Here is an 18810-nt window from a genome sequence, read left to right as displayed (position 1 = left end):
GGCGCCCGAATCGACGCTCATGGGAAACCATGAAAGGCGTTGGTTGCTAAAGACAGCAGGACGGTGGCCATGGAAGTCGGAATCCGCTAAGGAGTGTGTAACAACTCACCTGCCGAAGCAACTAGCCCTGAAAATGGGTGGCGCTGAAGCATCGTGCCTACACTCGGCCGTCAGTCTGGCAGTCATGGCCGGTCCTTGCGGCCGGCCGCGAAGCCCTGACGAGTAGGAGGGTGGCGGCGGTGGGCGCAGAAGGGTCTGGGCGTGAGCCTGCCTGGAGCCGCCGTCGCTGCAGATCTTGGTGGTAATAGCAAACACTCCAGCGAGGCCCTGGAGGGCTGAGGCGGAGAAGGGTTTCGTGTGAACAGCCGTTGCACACGAGTCAGTCGATCCTAAGCCCTAGGAGAAATCTGATGTTGATGGGGGCCATCATAGCATGATGCACTTTGTGCTGGCCCCCATTGGGCGAAAGGGAATCCGGTTCCTATTCCGGAACCCGGCAGTTGAACCGATACAAGTTGGGCCCCTCTTTCAGAGATGATCGTCGGGGTCACCCAAAAGGACCCGGAGACGCCGTCGGGAGATCAGGGAAGAGTTTTCCTTTCTGCATGAGCGTTCGAGTTCCCTGGAATCCTCTAGCAGGGAGATAGGGTTTGGAATGCGTAGAGCACCGCAGTTGCGGCGGTGTCCCGATATTCCCCTCAGACCCTGAAAATCTGGGAGAGGGCCATGTGGAGGTGTCGCGCCTGTTCGTACCCATATCCGCAGCAGGTCTCCAAGGTGAAGAGCCTCTAGTCGCTAGAATGATGTAGGTAAGGGGAGTCGGCAAATTGGATCCGTAACTTCGGGATAAGGATTGGCTCTGAGGATCGGGGCGTGTCGGGCTTGGCCGGGAAGTGGGTCAGCGCTAACATGCCAGGCCTGGGCGAGGTGAGTGCCGTAGGGGTGCTGGTAAGTGCGGGCGTTGTCTGCTCTCGCCGTTGGTCGGCCTCGTGCTGGCCGGCGGTGCAGCATGCGCGCGCCTGCGCGGCGATCGCGCCCCGGTGCTTCAACCTGCGTGCAGGATCCGAGCTCGATCCCGTGCCTTGGCCTCCCACGGATCTTCCTTGCTGCGAGGCCGCGTCCGCCTTAGCGTGCTCCTCCGGGGGCGCACGGATTCTCTTCGACCGCCATTCAAGGATCAACTCAGAACTGGCACAGAATGGGGGAATACGACTGTCTAATTAAAACAAAGCATTGCGATGGTCCTAGCGGGTGTTGACGCAATGTGATTTCTGCCCAGTGCTCTGAATGTCAACATGAAGAAATTCAAGCAAGCGCGGGTAAACGGCGGGAGTAACTATGACTCTCTTAATGCTCACATGATGCATCATATACGGATCCTCTCTATCCACTCCTCAGCATCCTAGCGATGTCGAGTGGATGATTGTTCGCTTAGCCTCTCGGTGGGAAATCCTAGCTTGAGCCTTCTCGTGGCAGGGGTCGTGAGAGGTTCTTTGGAAGAGCTATACCCAGGCATAATCTTCCTAAGTTCCTCAACATACAGAGCGGGCTGAATCTTTAAGGGCTTGGGGGTTGCCGCCCCCCTGCCCCTGTTTCAGCTGGCCCCAACACAAAGAAGAAAGCAGGTAGCGGTACTCCCATAGGAGACGCCACTCCAGTTGTTGGGTCATCATCCGACGCCGCCAGTTCGGGTCGAGCCGCAGTGCCTGCCATCACATGTCCTGAGTGCCACCAGACCTTCACCACTAAGAAGGGTCTTGGTGTACGTCGTCGCCGTGCCCATCCTGCAGCAGCAAACGCAGAGGTGACCACTGAGAGGGTGAAGGCCAGGTGGTCTAGTGAAGAGCTGCTACGCCTGGCCCACTCTGAGGCAGCACTTACGCTCAAGGCCACCCAGTTCCTAAACCAAGAGCTAGCGAAGGCGTTCCCGTATCGTTCTCTCGAGTCCATAAAAGGGCAGCGTCGTGGAACAGCCTATAGGAACCAGGTCGCCGAGTTTGTTGCTGCCCTCTCTGCTGTTGGGGTGGGGCCACCTCCATCAGTTGCAGCTGTGGAGCCTGCCGGTCCCTGTGCAGCACCCCCCTCGCCGTCTGCAGCTGTCGATACTGTCGACCAGGCTATCTGGTCGGCTCTGGCAGCCCTCCCGTCGTCTGGGTCTAAGTACAGAGCAGTCGATGACATCCTGGCGCTTGGGCCAACTACATCGGCCTCAGTCATAATGGGCATGCTGTCGGCTGCCCTTGACGCCATCGGCAGCAGGGAACCATCGCAAAATCCTGTTGCCTCCCGCCAGATGTCAGAGCCACGAGGGACGAAGCGGGCTCTGCGGAGGAGGGAGTACGCCCTCTGTCAGCGGGCCTCCTCAAAGAGCGCTGCTCGCTGCATGAGCGGCCTTCTGGATGGAACGCTCCTTCACCCACCACCCCCTATTCCTGGGTTGGTGGAGTTTTGGAAAGAGCGCTGCTCGCTGCATGAGCGGCCTTCTGGATGGAACGCTCCTTCACCCACCACCCCCTATTCCTGGGTTGGTGGAGTTTTGGAAGGACCTTTTCACCCGGCGACCATCTGGCCGGGTGGACCGTCTGGAAGGTCGGTTGTTGCCTTCCTCCATCGAGGTTCCCTTCGAACAGCTGTGGGCGCCTATTACGATGGAGGAAGTTGCTTCAGTGCTCCCCCCTCGTCGCTCTGCTGAAGGCCCACACCGACTGACACCGGCCCAGATTCGCCGTATACCCCATGAGGTCCTCCTTAAAATCCTTAACCTTTTCCTCTCGACCCGTCGCCTCCCATCCCGTCTTCTCCTAGCCCATACATACCTGTTTCCCAAGAAGGCCACCCCAGCGTACCCTGCTGACTTCCGTCCGATCACGGTTTGGTCAGTCCTCGCTAGGGTCTTCCATAAGATCCTGGCGGGCCGTCTGATGCGGACCTGTGTGCTGGACGGGCGTCAGCGGGCTTTCCTTCCTCAGGATGCGATGCTGCACAATACGTTCTTGTTGGACTTGGCGATGACTCAGGCCAGGGCGAACTGTCACTCCCTCTATGTTGCGTCCCTGGATGTGTCCAAGGCATTAGACTCTAGACCATGGTGCCCTGAGGGCACATGGTCTGCCTGACGAGTTCATTGGATACATCCTGGGATGCTATGAGGATGGGGTGGCGATGATCTCTGGTCCTGGGATGTCGCTGGCTCCAGTGCGGCCTTCAAGGGGTGTCAGGCATGGTGATCCACTCTCTCCTATCCTTTTCAACCTTTCCTTAGACTTCATGCTTGCTCGCCTCCCAGACTACATTGGTGCCAATGTGATGGGACGACGTCTCAACGCTGCTGCTTTCGCTGACGACCTCCTGCTGTTCGCCGAGACTCCAGGAGGGCTCCAGGACCTTATTGATGCAGCAACATCTGCCCTTGGAGACCTTGGTCTCCAAGTCAACCCCGGAAAGTGCTTCACTCTCGCCCTCACGGCGTCTGGCCGTGAGAAGAAGATAAAGGTCAATGACACCGCGACCTTCAGGGCTGGGTATACCATCCTCCCAGCCCTGGCGATCGAGAGCACTTTCCGGTATCTTGGCCTGGAGTTCTCCACGAGGGGACGCAGCCACTTTCATCTGAGGCAGGAGGTCGAGCGACAGTTGAGCGTCCCGTCCAAGGCACCACTCAAACCACAACAGCGTCTACATGCCCTCAGAACCGTCATTCTGCCAGGAATCCATCATGGCTTGGCCCTTTTGAGGACCCGCCTAGGAGCCCTGTCAGCAATGGACACCACCATCCACGCAGCAATTAGATCTTGGGTGTGCCTGCCAGCAGACGTCCCTGTTGGCTACTTCCATGCCCCTGTGTCATCTGGGGGGCTGGGAGTGCCATCAGCATGCTGGCTCGGGCCTCTTCTGTGGTGGAACCGGTTCGCAAAGATGCGGGCATTGGGTGTCCTATCTGACGGGACAGCAGACGACGTTCTGGGGCGTGAGATTGGGAGGCTTGAGCAGCAATTACGGGGTCACAATACGGTTATACGGACGAAGAACCAAATGGGCCGGATGTGGGCTGAACGGCTGCATCTGTCGGTGGACGGCGCCTTCCTTAAGAAGTCTGCCCAAACACCAGGGCAGCATAGCTGGGTCGACAATCCTCGACTAGCGATCACAGGCCGCGACTTCGTCTCCTGCATCCATGCTAGGATCAATGCCCTTCCAACCCGGGCACGGTTGCAGCGAGGTCGTGCTGGTGACACTAACTGCCAGGCTGGCTGCATCGCTAAGGAAACTGCAAATCACGTTGTCCAGCACTGCTTCCGAAGTCACGACGCTCGAGTGAAGCGACACAACGCCTTAGCATCTTACATCGCGCAGGGACTTCGTCGCAGGGGCTTCGACGTCCATCTGGAGCCCCACCTCAGGACATCTGAGGGATTGAGGAAGGCGGACATCGTGGCAGTTCGTGACGATGCAGCCCATATCATCGATGCCCAGGTGGTTGGTGTCAATCTTGGCATCAAAGAGTGTCACCAGCAGAAAGTCGCGGTTTACAATAGGGAAGCCGTCCACCAAGCGATTAGGAGTCAGACCCCAGCAGCCAAGAATATCACCACCTCTTCAGCCACCATCTCATGGAGGGGGGTGTGGTCACCAACATCTGCACAGGACCTACGACAGCATGGGTTCAAGAACCACCACTTCGCGACGATGTCAACGCAGGTACTCATCGGGACTGTGATGGCGGCACGGCGGTTTGACACCATTACTGCCATAAGGCGCACGATGCCCTGGACTGGTGTTGGGTGATGGCCCAATTCTATGTTTTCTACGCTGCTGCCTGGCGTCTGTCAACAGGCACAAACCCATCTCTGTTCACGTCTCTTCCTGTCCGTCTAATGTTTGTACTGTATTTGTCATTTGTAAACCCACTTTGTGGGTATTTATCTCTGTTTGTATGTTCATTGACGTGAATAAAGACAGCTTTTTAGCGAAATGCTTCATCATCTAATTAGTGACGCGCATGAATGGATTAAAGGGATTCCCACTGTTCCTATCTTTGGCAAGATGGCTGCTATGTTAGTATTCCTGTTATAGTGCTCTGTGTTAATTTGATTTTTTGTGATAACTCTGAAGTTATTTCGCGAGTGTGCTGTGTGAAAGTGATCTTCAACAAAGGTACTGTACTCAGACCGAAAACTTAGAGTTTACTGTCCAGAATCAGCTGCAAACTTACATCATGCATTATATCACAGTGCATTGTACCTAGAGTGCAAAGTTAATTAATACTGCAAGTATTTTCTCTAACTTCATATTTCAGACTATCTGGACAAAATAGTTATACTTCACAGTGTTTCGTTTTGCTCTCTAAAATTGTGCTTGCTTGGATGGAAGTTTTTAGGTTATGTATGGTACGTAGATCGAACTTTCGGCGTGGTACGTAGAACGAACTTTCGGCGTGGTACATAGATCAAACTTTCTCTGTGGTACATAGATCGAACTATTGTTGTGGTGTGCAGATCGAACTAATTGTAGTTGGGTGGTTAGGTGTAACTGATTATTGGAGAAGAACTTGTGTAATGTCAATTCCGGTACACTTTCCTTGTAACTTCCTAGCATCTACGTAGATAGTGTAGACGCTGGAGATGACAACTTGGTCTGAATTAGCGGCGGTTGTGGCCAGCCCGATTGTGGGAAGTGCTACACCTAACCTTAAAATGATGACGGTTTCCGAGGGAAAGAGCTCTGTATCTAGGCGTCGCATTTCTGTAGATATGTCGGAAGCAACTAGAACCATGGACGCGACTCAGGAAAAAATAGCTGTGGTTGAAGACTTCATGGGTGAATTGACAAGTGAACTACGGCAGAAGAAAACGTCGACAGCGATATCAGAAAAATTAAAAATAAAATTTGGACCTTTGTCTTGACTCAGTCCAGGTTAGAAGGCCAAATCGAGGAGCTCAGGTTAGAAAACCAAAGGCTGAGGAATGAGCTTGCCACTGCCAATGCCCCTGATGCACAGGAGAGAATACAACGCCTGGAGACGGAACTGAAAAGTCTTAAGGAGGAGAATACACGATTGAGAGAGAGAAAGCCAGCCACATTGTAATTTGCCGCTGTACCAAAAAAGGTAAACCCAACTGAAATCAAGATTGAAGAAGTCAGAGCCAAACAGACAAGTGTTCTCTTCTTCAAAGGCACAGCCAATCAGGATTCTAAGACTGTCAGAGAGACAATAACGAAGACCATAAATCCGAAACTAGACAAAGTCAAAATTAGAGCTATCAGATCGACGGCAAATACTGTCATCATGGAAACTGAGACGGCAGAAGACAAGCGCAAGGTTATTGAAAAGACAGTTGCACTGCAGAATATCAAACGTGAAGAGCCAAGGAAGCTGCGACCTCTCTTAGCAGTTTACCAGGTTCCAACGACACTGACAGACGAGGAATTTCTTGACGAACTTTATGAAATAAGCCTCAGCGAGCCTGTTTCCCCTGAGGAGTTTCATGCTGAGGTATCTGTGAAGTTTAAGACGGGACCTAAAGGTAAACGTACAGTTAACAACATTATTGAAGTCACGCCGAGAATTCGTTGTCTTCTGCTGCAGAAGGATAGAGTTTACATCCAATTTGAAGCCCTAAGAGTTAGAGAATTTGTTGCTGTCCAGAAGTGTTTTAGGTGTTGGAGTCTGGGACATTCCAACAGGCACTGTAACAGAGAACAAGCATGTGCAAAATGTGGGAAGACAGGCCATAATAGGTCAGAATGTAAAGAGCAGACGGCAGTTGGGTGCATTCCATGCCATCACAGGGAGAGGGTATGGTGGTGGTGGTTGTCGGAATGTTTAAGGGGGACTAAACAGCTAAGGTCATCAGTCCCCCATTCCAAAAACAGGCGAGACATAAATGCACAAATCAGGTAAAACCCCAAGGGGAAGGTGACTCCCTCACCCCCCCCCCCCCCCCCAGGCCCTAAAAGAACACAAATGCGGTAACGAACACTACAGACACGAAGACACCAGACAAAAAGAAACAGAACAAAAGAAGATGACCGGAGACTGGTTGACTGACCACGACAACAAAAAAGGGAAAGAGTCAACCAACCGACTACACACTAAAATCTGCAACCAAATATGAGAGACTCGAGGACAAGAGACACACAAAGGGAAAGGAGCAGGACCTCCCTAAATGGAACCATAAAGGTGGTTGTTGGGATGTTTAATGGGGACTAAACAGCTAAGGTCATCAGTCCCCCATTCCAAAGACAGGCGAGACAAAGTCGCAGAGCAGATGAAACCCCAAGGGGAAGGAGACTCACTCCCCCCCCCCCCCCCCTCCCAGGCGCTAAAGAACACAAATTAGGCAACGAACGCTACAGAAAATTAGAGGACAGACGAACACCAGACAGAAAGAAATAGAAGATGGCCAGAGACTGGTTGACTGACCACAAAAACAAAAAAAAAAGGGAAAGAGTCAACCAGCCGACGACACACCAAAACAGCAGCAAATATCGAGAGACGCGAGGACAAAAGACACAGAAAGGGAAAAGTGCAGGACCCCCCCAAATGGATCCATAAAAAGGACTACCACGGATAAAATGTAAAACATTGTCAGCCATGGAGGCATCGTCGCATAAAATCAGAGGCAAGGTGCCCGGGAGATTAAAAGACTGCCGGAGGGTGCGCAGTCGGGGACACTCCAATAAAATGTGGGCGACCGTCAGCCGGGACCCACACCGACACAGGGGGGTATCCTCCTGACGCAAAAGATGGCCGTGCGTCAGGTACGTATGGCCGATGCGCAGCCGACACAGGATTACAGAGTCCCTGCGAGAAGCCCGCAGGGAGAAGCGCCACACATCGGTGGTCTCCTTGACAGCCCGCAGTTTATTCGGGGCTGTCAGGCCACGCAACTCAACAGACCACATCCCAAGCACCTTACGGCGCAACACCAGCTGCTGATCGCGAGCCGTAAGGCCGATCTCCAAAGCTGGGGCGTCGATCGCCCCTTTGGCCAGCCTGTCAACACGTTCGTTCTCCGGGATGCCAACGTGACCTGGCGTCCAAACAAAGATCACCGAACGACCAGAGCGGGTAATGGTGGAAACGGACTCCCGAATAGAGGACACCAGAGGAGAAGAGGGATAGCAGCGGTCGATGGCCAGGAGGCTGCTCAGGGAGTCACTGCAGATGACGATGGACGTACCTGAGCAGGAACACACATGCTCAAGAGCGCGCAATATGGCCACCAGCTCTGCAGTAAAAATGCTGCAGCCAGCCGGCAAGGAGCGCTGTTCAACATGGGCAGCGTGAGCAAAAGCATAGGCAGTGCGACCATCAACCAGGGAACCATCAGTATCGACAGGCTCACAGCCCGGAAATGAGGCAAGGAGCGCAAGAAAACGGCGACGGAGGGCCACAGGCAGAACCGAGTCCTTGGGTCCCTGTGCCAATTCCAGACGGACGGACGGCCGGGGCAAACACCAGGGAGGCGTAGGTGCACAGACCCGGAAGGGAGGCAGAAGAGGGAATGAGCCCAGGTCCGACAGCTGGGACTGGACGCGGACAGCTATGGAAAGCCCAGACCTAGGTCGCCGTTCGGGCAGATGGAGGACAACAGCAGGGAAAAGCAGGCGATGATTGGGATGACCAGGCGAGCAAAGCACGTGGACAGCATAGTCGGCGAGTAGTCGATGGCGGCGAATCCGCAGTGGGGGAACCCCGGCCTCCACCGGTAGACTATCCACGGGGCTCGTACGGAAAGCGCCAGTTGCAAGCCGAACCCCACAGTGGTGGATGGGGTCTAAGAACTTCAACACTGAGGGTGATGCAGACCCATAGGCCAGGCTCCCATAATCAAGCCGAGTCTGCACAGGGGCTCTGTACAATCGCAGCAGTGTGCAGCGATCTGCACCCCAAGACGTGTGGCCAAGGCAGCGGAGGGCGTTGAGGTGCCGCCAGCATTTTTGCTTCAGCTGAGTAACATGAGGAACCCATGTGAGCCGGGCATCAAACACGAGTCCCAAGAAGCGGCAAGTGTCCACCACTTTAAGCAGGTGGCCGTCTAGGTAAAGTTCAGGATGAGGGTGGACCGTCCGACGCCTGCAGAAGTGCATAACTCGAGTCTTGGCTGCAGAGAACTGAAAACCATGAGTCAGAGCCCATGATGCTGCTTTTCGAACGGCGACTTGCAGCCTGCGTTCGGCGACTCCCGTAGTCGTGGAGCTAAATGAGATGCAGAAGTCGTCGGCATACAAAGAAGGAGACACCGACGACCCCACGGCTGCAGCCAGACCATTAATGGCCACTAGAAATAAGGAGACGCCCAACACCGAGCCCTGCGGGACTCAATTTTCCTGTACAGAAGATGAACTAGAGGCGGCACCGACTTGCACCCGGAAAGAGCAGCGCAATAAAAAGATTTGCAGAAAAGCTGGGAGCTGACCACGAAGACCCCACTCATGCAACGTGGCGAGGATGTGATGCCTCCATGTGGTGTCATACGCCTTCCGCAGATCGAAAAATACAGCAACGAGATGCTGACGTCGGGCAAAGGCCGTACGAATAGCAGATTCCAGCCGCACCAAATTGTCCGTGGCAGACCGGCCCCCACGGAAGCCACCCTGGGATGGAGCGAGGAGACCGCACGGCTCAAGGACCCAACACAAACGCCGCCCCACCATACGTTGTAGCAATTTGTACAAAACGATGGTGAGGGTAATGGGACGATAGCTGTCCACCGCCAGTGGGTCTGCACTGGGCTTCAAGATGGGGACAATAACACCCTCGCGCCATTGCGACGGGAACACGCCTTCGCACCAAATGCGGTTAAATATCGCGAGAATTTGTCTCTGGCAGTCCCTGGAGAGATGCTTCAGCATCTGCGCGTGGATGCAGTCTGCTCCTGGTGCTGTATCAGGGCAATCGGCGAGGGCAGCGAGAAATTCCCTCTCGCTGAAAGGAGCATTGTATGTTTCAGAACGACGCGTGTGGAATGAGAAAGGCGTCCGCTCGGCTCGCTCCTTTTCAGAGCAAAAGGCGGGGGGATAAGATGCAGTCGCAGAGCTCGTAGCAAAGTGCGCGGCAAGCTGTTCAGCAACGGCGGCAGCGTCCGTGCAGACAGCGCCGCCCAAGGAGAGCCCAGGGACACCCATAGGGGTCTGGTATCCATAAATCCGCCGGATCCGGGACCACACGAGCGAGGGGGAGACACGGGAGCCCAAGGATGAGATATACCTCTCCCATCACTCCTGCTTACGCCGTGCAATAAGACAACGGGCCAAGGCACGGAGCCTCTTAAAGGCGATGAGGGTCTCGAGAGACAGGTGACGCCTATGACGCTGGAGAGCCCGCCGACGGTTGCGAATATCCTCAGAAATCTCCGGCGACCACCAGGGTACAGCCTTCCTCAGAGGGAGGCCAGAAGAACGGGGGATGGCAGCCTCGGCCGCTGAAATAATGGACGTGGTTAAGACACAAACCACCTCGTCGATGTCACCCTGTGGGGGAGACTCAGTGATTGCAGCAGAAGTGAATGCCGACCAGTCACCCCCTTGGAGAGCCCAGCGGGGCAGGCGCCCAGAAGAATGACACTGGGGCAGTGATAAATAGATTGGAAAATGGTCACTACCACACAGGTCAGGATGCACTCTCCAGTGGAGGATGGGACAAGCCCGGGGCTGCAAAGAGAGAGATCGATGGCCGAGAAAGAGCCATGGGCCACACTGAAATGCGTGGGAGCACCGGTATTCAAGAGGCTAAGGTCGAGCTGAGCCAACACATGCTCCACGGCCCGACCGGGGTCATCAGAGACAGTCCCACCCCATAGAGGGTTGTGGGCATTGAAATCGCCAAGAAGCAGCAAAGGTGGCGGAAGTTGAGCCAGCAGCGCAGCCAAGACATGTCGGGGGAGCTCCCCATCCAGAAGAATGTAAACAGAGCAAACAGTAATAGCCGGCGAGAGCTCAACCCTGGCAGAGACTGCCTCTAAAGGCGTCAGAAGGGGTACAGGCGAGCTACAGACAGAGTGGTGAACAAAAAGGCAAACCCCACCTGACGCTCATTGACAGGCAGCATGGTTCTTATAGTATCCCCGATAACCACGAAGGGTGGGGTTCTGCATTGCCAGAAACCATGTTTCCTGCAGAGCAATGCAGAGAACAGGGGAAACACTCTGAAGCATCTGGAGCTCAGGCAGGTGGCGGAAATAACCGCCGCAGTTCCACTGGAGAATGGAAGCAGGAAGGGACTGGGAGGGCGTGAATGCGACTAAGAGGCAGACGGCACCTCAATGCCAACTGCCGCCACCGGGGGAGAGTCAGCTGAGACCATAGGAAAGGCCCCGAAGGGTTCCGTGAGGGCGAGATCCGCGGCAGAGGCGAGGATCTCCACCTCATCCCCGGAGCCAGGACTATGTACAGCAGGCGGTACAGAAACCGCCGGAACGTCCATCTTCTTGGACACATTCCGTTCCTTCTTCTCACGTCAGCTCTTAGGGTGAGAGGGCTGGGAGAGCTTCTCTGAAGGAGCGTCGGAGGCTGACGACAACGCAGAAGCCCTACGACCAGCAGGTGGCGGAACCTTCAGCCACTGGCTGACATCCGGCTGGGTAGGAGATGAAACGGAGGAAGGGAGAGCCCCGACGGACCCCTTCCGCGAGAGAGGAACCGGCAGAGGCAACACCGGCGGAGAAGGAGGGGCAGGGATAGAGCCCCCCGGTTTTGGAGGAGATGTCACTCCCGAAGTAAGCATGGGGGGAGCGACAGAAGAGGGTTTGCCCGCAACTGCTAAGGGAGCAACAGAGAAAGGCTTGCCCCCAGGCACAAGGGGGGCAGACAGATGCACGGCCCTGAGGGCTTACTGAAGGCGGCACAGATGAGGCGACAACCGTCGCTCACGTGGGCGACGATAACGTGGCTGCAGCATAAGATGTTTGAATGGAAGCAGGATACAACCTTTCATATTACAGTTTCGCCTCTCGATAAGTAAGCCGGTCCAGGGTCTTAAATTCCATGATCTTCCGCTCCTTATGAAGAATGGGGCAATCCAGCGAGCATGGAGAGTGGCGCTCCCCATTGTTGGCACATACAGGCGGAGGCACACATGGAGAATCGGGATGAGAGGGGCGTCCGCAATCTCGACATGTAGCGCTGGATGGGCAACGGGAGGACATATGCCCAAACTTCCAGCACTGAAAGCACCTCATCGGGGGAGGGACGTATGGCTTGATGTCACAATGGTAAACCATCACCTTGACCTTCTTGGGCTAGACATCACCCTCGAAGGCCAAGATAAAGGCACTGGTGGCCACCCTGTTAGTCTTGTGTCCCCTATGTACACGACGGACAAAATGTACACCACATCGTTCCAAGTCGGCTCTCAGCTCGTCATCGGATTGCGGCTGTGCAACCACCAGCTTGGTGTGATTTATTGCGCTTCATTGCGCCACATCCGCCCAGATGCCACCTACTCCGAACGAGGGCTCTCCCCAAGGGCGCCACCCAGCCAAAGCAACGGGTAGCTGGCCGATATCCCATTGCCCGGAGTCCCCGTGCCCCAGACAAGATGGGCACATACTCCTTGGCATGCATGGGGAGGAAACAGCTCTGGCATCGGTAGTGCGATCCCTGCGTGGTCAGGGGGCTACCACCAAGAGGGTACATGACGGCCCCACGACAACGGACTGGCTACCGTGCTGGATTTTAGGTGTTGGAAGGGTCGACAGTTGTCGTGGGCGCTAAGAAGAAGAGTGCGCACGAGACGAGGAGGAGACAACCCAGAAGATGTTGGGTATAGTCCCCCCCCACACGACAATAGGTAACATGCAAGATGGTGGTCCATGATGGACCAATAGAAAAACACCACGTAAGGTGTCCTTCCCCAAATGGCACACACTAACAACGGAAATTTGGAAAAAAGGTCAAACCCAAGAGGGGACCATCACAGAGGGCCGAAACGTTTGAGACTCCTTTTAGACGCCTCTTGCGACAGGGAGGAATACCGTGGGCCTATTCTTACCCCCGAACACGCAGGGGATGTCCTGCGGCACCTGGCGCCTGCCGCCGGTTTTGAATGACTTTCGCCCGAGTGTCTGTCCGCTCCGGTGTGGAGCTGTACGACGCCCATCGGCCGTGAGGCCGTTGGACACAGAACCCTGGAACAGGGGCGTCAAACGCCTCAGTCCCGCCTATGCAACTGCCTTGAAAAAGACAGTAGAAACTAAGAAAAGATCACCCAGGACGGTGGATCACTTGTCTCGTGGTTCGATGAAGAACGCAGTAAATTGTGCGTCGATATGTGAACTGCAGGACACATGAACATCGACGTTTCGAACGCACATTGCGGTCCATGGATTCCGTTCCAAGGCCACGTCTGGCTGAGGGTCGGCTACGTATACTGAAGCGCGCGGCGTTTGCCCCGCTTCGGAGACCTGGGAGTGTCGTGGCTGCCTGTGGGGCCAGCCGCGTCTCCTTAAACGTGCGATGCGCGCCCGTCGCCCGGCGGTTCGCATACCGGTACTTTCTCGGTAGCGTGCACAGCCGGCTGGCGGTGTGGCGTGCGACACCTCGTACAACGACCTCAGAGCAGGCGAGACTACCCGCTGAATTTAACCATATTACTAAGCGGAGGAAAAGAAACTAACAACGATTCCCCCAGTAGCGGCGAGCGAAAAGGGAAGAGTCCAGAACCGAACCCCGCAGGCTGCCGCATGTCGTGGCATGTGGTGTTTGGGAGGGTCCACTACCCCGACGCCTCGCGCCGAGCCCAAGTCCAACTTGAATGAGGCCACGGCCCATAGAGGGTGCCAGGCCAGTAGCGGCCGGTGCGAGCGTCGGCGGGACCTCTCCTTCGAGTCGGGTTGCTTGAGAGTGCAGCTCCAAGTGGGTGGTAAACTCCATCTGAGACTAAATATGGCCACGAGACCGATAGCGAACAAGTACCGTGAGGGAAAGTTGAAAAGAACTTTGAAGAGAGTTCAAAAGTACGTGAAACCGTTCTGGGGTAAACGTGAGAAGTCCGAAAGGTCGCACAGGTGAGATTCCCGCCCATCTGGCCACTGGCCTCCGCCGTCAGCAGATGAGGCCGTGCCGCCCGCGCGGAGCAATCCGCGGCGGGGTCGTGTCCGGTTGCCTTTCCACTTGCCGCGGGGTGGGGCCGTTCCGGTGTGCGGTGGGCCGCACTTTCCCCTAGTAGGACGTCGCGACCCGCTGGGTGCCGGTCTACGGCCCGGGTGCGCAGCGTGTCCTTCCGCGGGCCTCGGTTCGCGTCTGTTGGGGAAAGCCCCGGTGTCCTGGCTGGTTGCCCGGCGGGATATCTGGAGGATTCGATTCGCCCCTTTGGGCGCTCCGGCTCTCGGCAAGCGCGCGCGGTTCTTCCCGGAAGACGGACCTAATTGCCCCGGCCCCGGACCCGCGGCGCTTGAGCTTTGGACAATTTCACGACCTGTCTTGAAACTCGGACCAAGGAGTCTAACATCTGCGCGAGTCATTGGGCTGTACGAAACCTAAAGGCGTAATGAATGTGAAGGTCTCGCCTTGCGCGGGCCGAGGGAGGATGGGGCTTCCCCGCCCTTCACGTGGCGACGGCCTCCGCACTCCCGGAGCGTCTCGTTCTCATTGCGAGGTGAGGCGCACCTAGAGCGTACACGTTGGGGCCCGAAAGATGGTGAACTATGCCTGGCCAGGACGAAGTCAGGGGAAACCCTGATGGAGGTCCGTAGCGATTCTGACGTGCAAATCGATCGTCGGAGCTGGGTATAGGGGCGAAAGACTTACCGAAAAATCTAGTGGCTGGTTCCCTCCGAAGTTTCCCCTCAGGATAGCTGGTGCTCGTACGAGTCTCATCCGGTAAAGCGAATGATTAGAAGCCTTGGGGCCGAAACGACCTCAACCTATTCTCAAACTTTAAATGGGTGATACTCCAGCTTGCTTGATATGCTGAAGCCGCGAGCAAACGACTCGGATTGAAGTGCCAAGTGGGCCACTTTTGGCAAGCATAACTGGCGCTGTGGGATGAACCAAACGCCGAGTTAAGGCGCCCGAATCGACGCTCATGGGAAACCATGAAAGGCGTTGGTTGCTTAAGACAGCAGGACGGTGGCCATGGAAGTCAGAATCCGCTAAGGAGTGTGTAACAACTCACCTGCCGAAGCAACTAGCCTTGAAAATGGATGGCGCTGAAGCGTCGTGCCTATACTCGGCCGACAGTCTGGCTGTCATGGCTCGTCCTTGCGGCCGGCCGCGAAGCCCTGACGAGTAGGAGGGTCGCGGCGGTGGGCGCAGAAGGGTCTGGGCGTGAGCCTGCCTGGAGCCGCCGTCAGTGCAGATCTTGGTGGTAGTAGCAGATACTCCAGCGAGGCCCTGGAGGGCTGACGCAGAGAAGGGTTTCGTGTGAACAGTCGTTGCACACGAGTCAGTCGATCCTAAGCCCTAGGAGAAATCTGATGTTGATGGGGGCTCTCATAGCATGACGCCGTCGGAAGATCTGGCAAGAGTTTTCTTTTCTGCATGAGCGTTCGAGTTCCCTGGAATCCTCTAGCAGGGAGATTTGGAACGCGAAGAGCACCGCAGTTGCGGCGGTGTCCCGATCTTCCCCTCGACCTTGAAAATCCGGGAGAGGGCCACGTGGAGGTGTCGCGCCGGTTCGTACCCATATCCGCAGCAGGTCTCCAAGGAGCCTCTAGTCGATAGAATAATGTAAGTAAGGGGAGTCGGCAAATTGGATCCGTAACTTCGGGATAAGGATTGGCTCTGAGGATCGGGGCGTGTCGGACTTGGTCGGGAAGTGGGTCAGCGCTAACGTGCCGGGCCTGGGCGAGGTGAGTGCCGTAGGGGTGCCGGTAAGTGCGGGCGTTTAGCGCGGGCGTGGTCTGCTCTCGCCGTTGGTCGGCCTCGTGCTGGCCGGCGGTGCAGGATGCGCGCGCCTGCGCGGCGTTCGTGCCCCGGTGCTTCAACCTGCGTGCAGGATCCGAGCTCGGTCCCGTGCCTTGGCCTCCCACGGATCTTCGCTGCTGCGAGGCAGCGTCCGCCTTAGCGTGCTCCTCCGGGGGATTCTCTTCGGCCGCCATTTAACGATCAACTGAGAACTGGCATGGACTGGGGAAATCCGACTGTCTAATTAAAACAAAGCATTGCAATGGCCCTAGCAGGTGTTGCCGCAATGTGATTTCCACCCAATGGACTTCACATCCGCGGCCGCGCCGTCTTGTGCCTGTGTGCCCTGACGTGCTGCGCCTGATGGGACACCCAAGAGTAACGGCTTATCCGAGGGGTTTAAGTTCGATCGAGGTCTGCAGTTCCAGCTTTCCTCACTGAACCTGGCACCGAGTGTGCTGTGGCTCATCGTCGTTTGGGTGCCCATCGGTAGGTTTGCCGAGCTGGTCCGTCGCCCGTGGTGTTATTAAGACGGCCACTCTTTTTTGGAGGATGGGCACGCCGCGTCCCTAATCCCATGCCATTGGAGCTTATGCCCTTTGGCGACCCCACCACCAGGGTTCAGTGGCAATATGAGGTCGGCTGGGTCATTCGTGGACCTGCGGTGCTTGACGTCCCGGGCTTGCTCGGTTGATGTCGTGCTGTGGGGCCGACTTGAGGGTTGCTTCCCACTGTTGTCTGTGGCGGCTTGGACATGCCCCGGGTGGGAGTCGTGTCGATGTGTGGTTCTGTCTACTCCGACATGCGACTCCTGCCTAGTGCTCTGAACGTGTCAACGTTCAGAAATTCAAGCAAGCTTGGGTAAACGGCCTGGGAGTAACCGATGACACTCTTAGTGTAGCCAAATGCCTCATCATCTAATTAGTGACGCGCATTAATGGATTAACGAGATTCCCGCTGTCCCTATCTACTGAAACTTTGAAGTGCGAGCCACCTAGGAAGAAGCGTTCTCCTATCATTTTTTATGATGTGCCAAGTGAAATCGGTGAGCAAGAGCTAGTAGAGACAATCTGGCAGCAAAATCTTGCTGACAAGATAAGCAAACAAGAGATCTCTGAAGAAATGCGACCCTGTTTTAAGCCTGGTCCTAAAGGAAAGGTGGAGGTAAACCATGTTTTTGAAGTAAGTGCAAGAGTGAGGAAGCTGTTAGTAGAAGCAAAACGAGTGTATGTGGATTTTATATCACTGTCGGTGAAAGACTATTTTGCCTTCAAATGTTTTAAGTGCCAGAATTTCGGTCACAGAAGTGCAAATTGTACTGCCAAGTCTTTGTGTGTTCACATTGTGGTGAAGACAACCACCAAAAAACAAATTGTCCAAACTCAAATAAGCCAGCAAAGTGTATTCCGTGTTCTTCGAGAGGCAAGGTGTGCCATACACCAGGTCCTCAATGCCCTACCTATCAGCTATATTTGCGCAGACTAATCGAAAGTACACATTATGGACAGTAATCTATCACCATATAGTGAAGAGTTCATACCAGGTGGAGACTTCAAATGTCAGGAAATTGCACAAATAGCTGATAAGAATATGACACATAGGAAACATAAGCCACCCTCCACGAGGCCTAGGAATTGGCGTAGGGGAATTGCATGGAGGAACATACTACGCGAGAACAGACAACCTCTACATACTTTAGAACTAGCCCACTGTGTGGATGTTAACACGTTAGAGGACGAAATGGCCGCTACAAGTGAAGATAGGATGTACTTTAAGGACAAGTCAGATCTTGCGTTAGGAAATAGTGAAAATAATGTTCAGAATATAGTTGATACCAATAAGAACAAAACCACAGACAGTAGTAATTTCCCCAGGAACAGGGGAAAAATCTTTCTTCATCAATTCAGGACAGCACCATTAGCTCTACCGTTGCAGGGAGTAAAATGTGTTACGTTGGCCTTGAAAATCATGGAATTCTCTCCAAGATTAGGTCAAAGTTAAAGAGCAAAAGCAAAAAGACTATCGAGCCCTGTCATAAACCCGACATGATCACTACTGGTACTCAGACCGACTTCACAGACAGTGAAGACACACTGAAGCCTACAACAAATGAGGGAAATGACTAAACAGTTGGATCCTCGATCGATTTATGTTGATCTTGAAGAGAATTACAGACTCTCTAGATTAGAAGATATGGGTGTATTAGTTGTAGCCCTTAGGCACATTGTCAGAATAGGGCATCCGAAAGGGTATACAATCGGCTTTCCACATCCAGGAACTGCCGACAGGCTGTTTTTGCGATGTAATAATCTACCAACCGGAAAGAAAGAATTGGGCGAGATACTTCAGAGGGCATATACCCGACGTAACGAAAAATTTGATCAAGAGGAGCTCTACAAGGAATTTGTGGAGTGTTATGGTAGAACAGTTTATGAGTACGACAAGACAGGCTTCAGATTTTATAATCATGTCAGACAGCCTTAAATGAGTAGGAGGAATTTAGGTATAACTGTTGCTCAGATTAATGCTATGCGTAGCACCACTGTAATGACAGAAATATGGAAGGTTGCGGAAGATCGAGGTTTGGATATCATATGTATCCAGGAGCCTCACACTACGAAAGGGAAACTGGTACATTGCCCAGTGGGTGCAAGAGTGATCATGTACGGAGAGAACCCAATGGTGGCTGTTGTTGTACTGAAAAGAAAAGTTTCAGTGACAACAATTGCTCAGGTAAATGATGAACACTCTGTTACTGTGGAGCTAACGACAACTGAGGGTGTCTTTCTCTTAACTAACCTGTACTTTCAATATGCACATGAGATACAACCCTATCTCGACAAAATGATAGGAGCCAACGAGGTTGGAGGTAACAGATACCACATTTTCACAATAGATGCAAATGCTAAATCAGTACTATGGAATAGTAGAGAAACTGACGAGAGAGGACTTGAACTACAG

The 18810-nt window shown here is 54.3% G+C and overlaps 1 pseudogene; it reads left to right on the top strand.

The window, feature by feature from the left end:
- Positions 1-13207: 13207 nt before the first annotated feature.
- On the top strand, positions 13208-13362 carry LOC124803757 (annotated as a pseudogene).
- Positions 13363-18810: the final 5448 nt, after the last annotated feature.

This window comes from Schistocerca piceifrons, chromosome 6 (genome assembly GCF_021461385.2).
Source record: "Schistocerca piceifrons isolate TAMUIC-IGC-003096 chromosome 6, iqSchPice1.1, whole genome shotgun sequence".
NCBI lineage: Eukaryota > Metazoa > Arthropoda > Insecta > Orthoptera > Acrididae > Schistocerca > Schistocerca piceifrons.
Note: the sequence above shows the minus strand (reverse complement) of the source record. Positions and strands in the feature narration are given on the sequence as shown.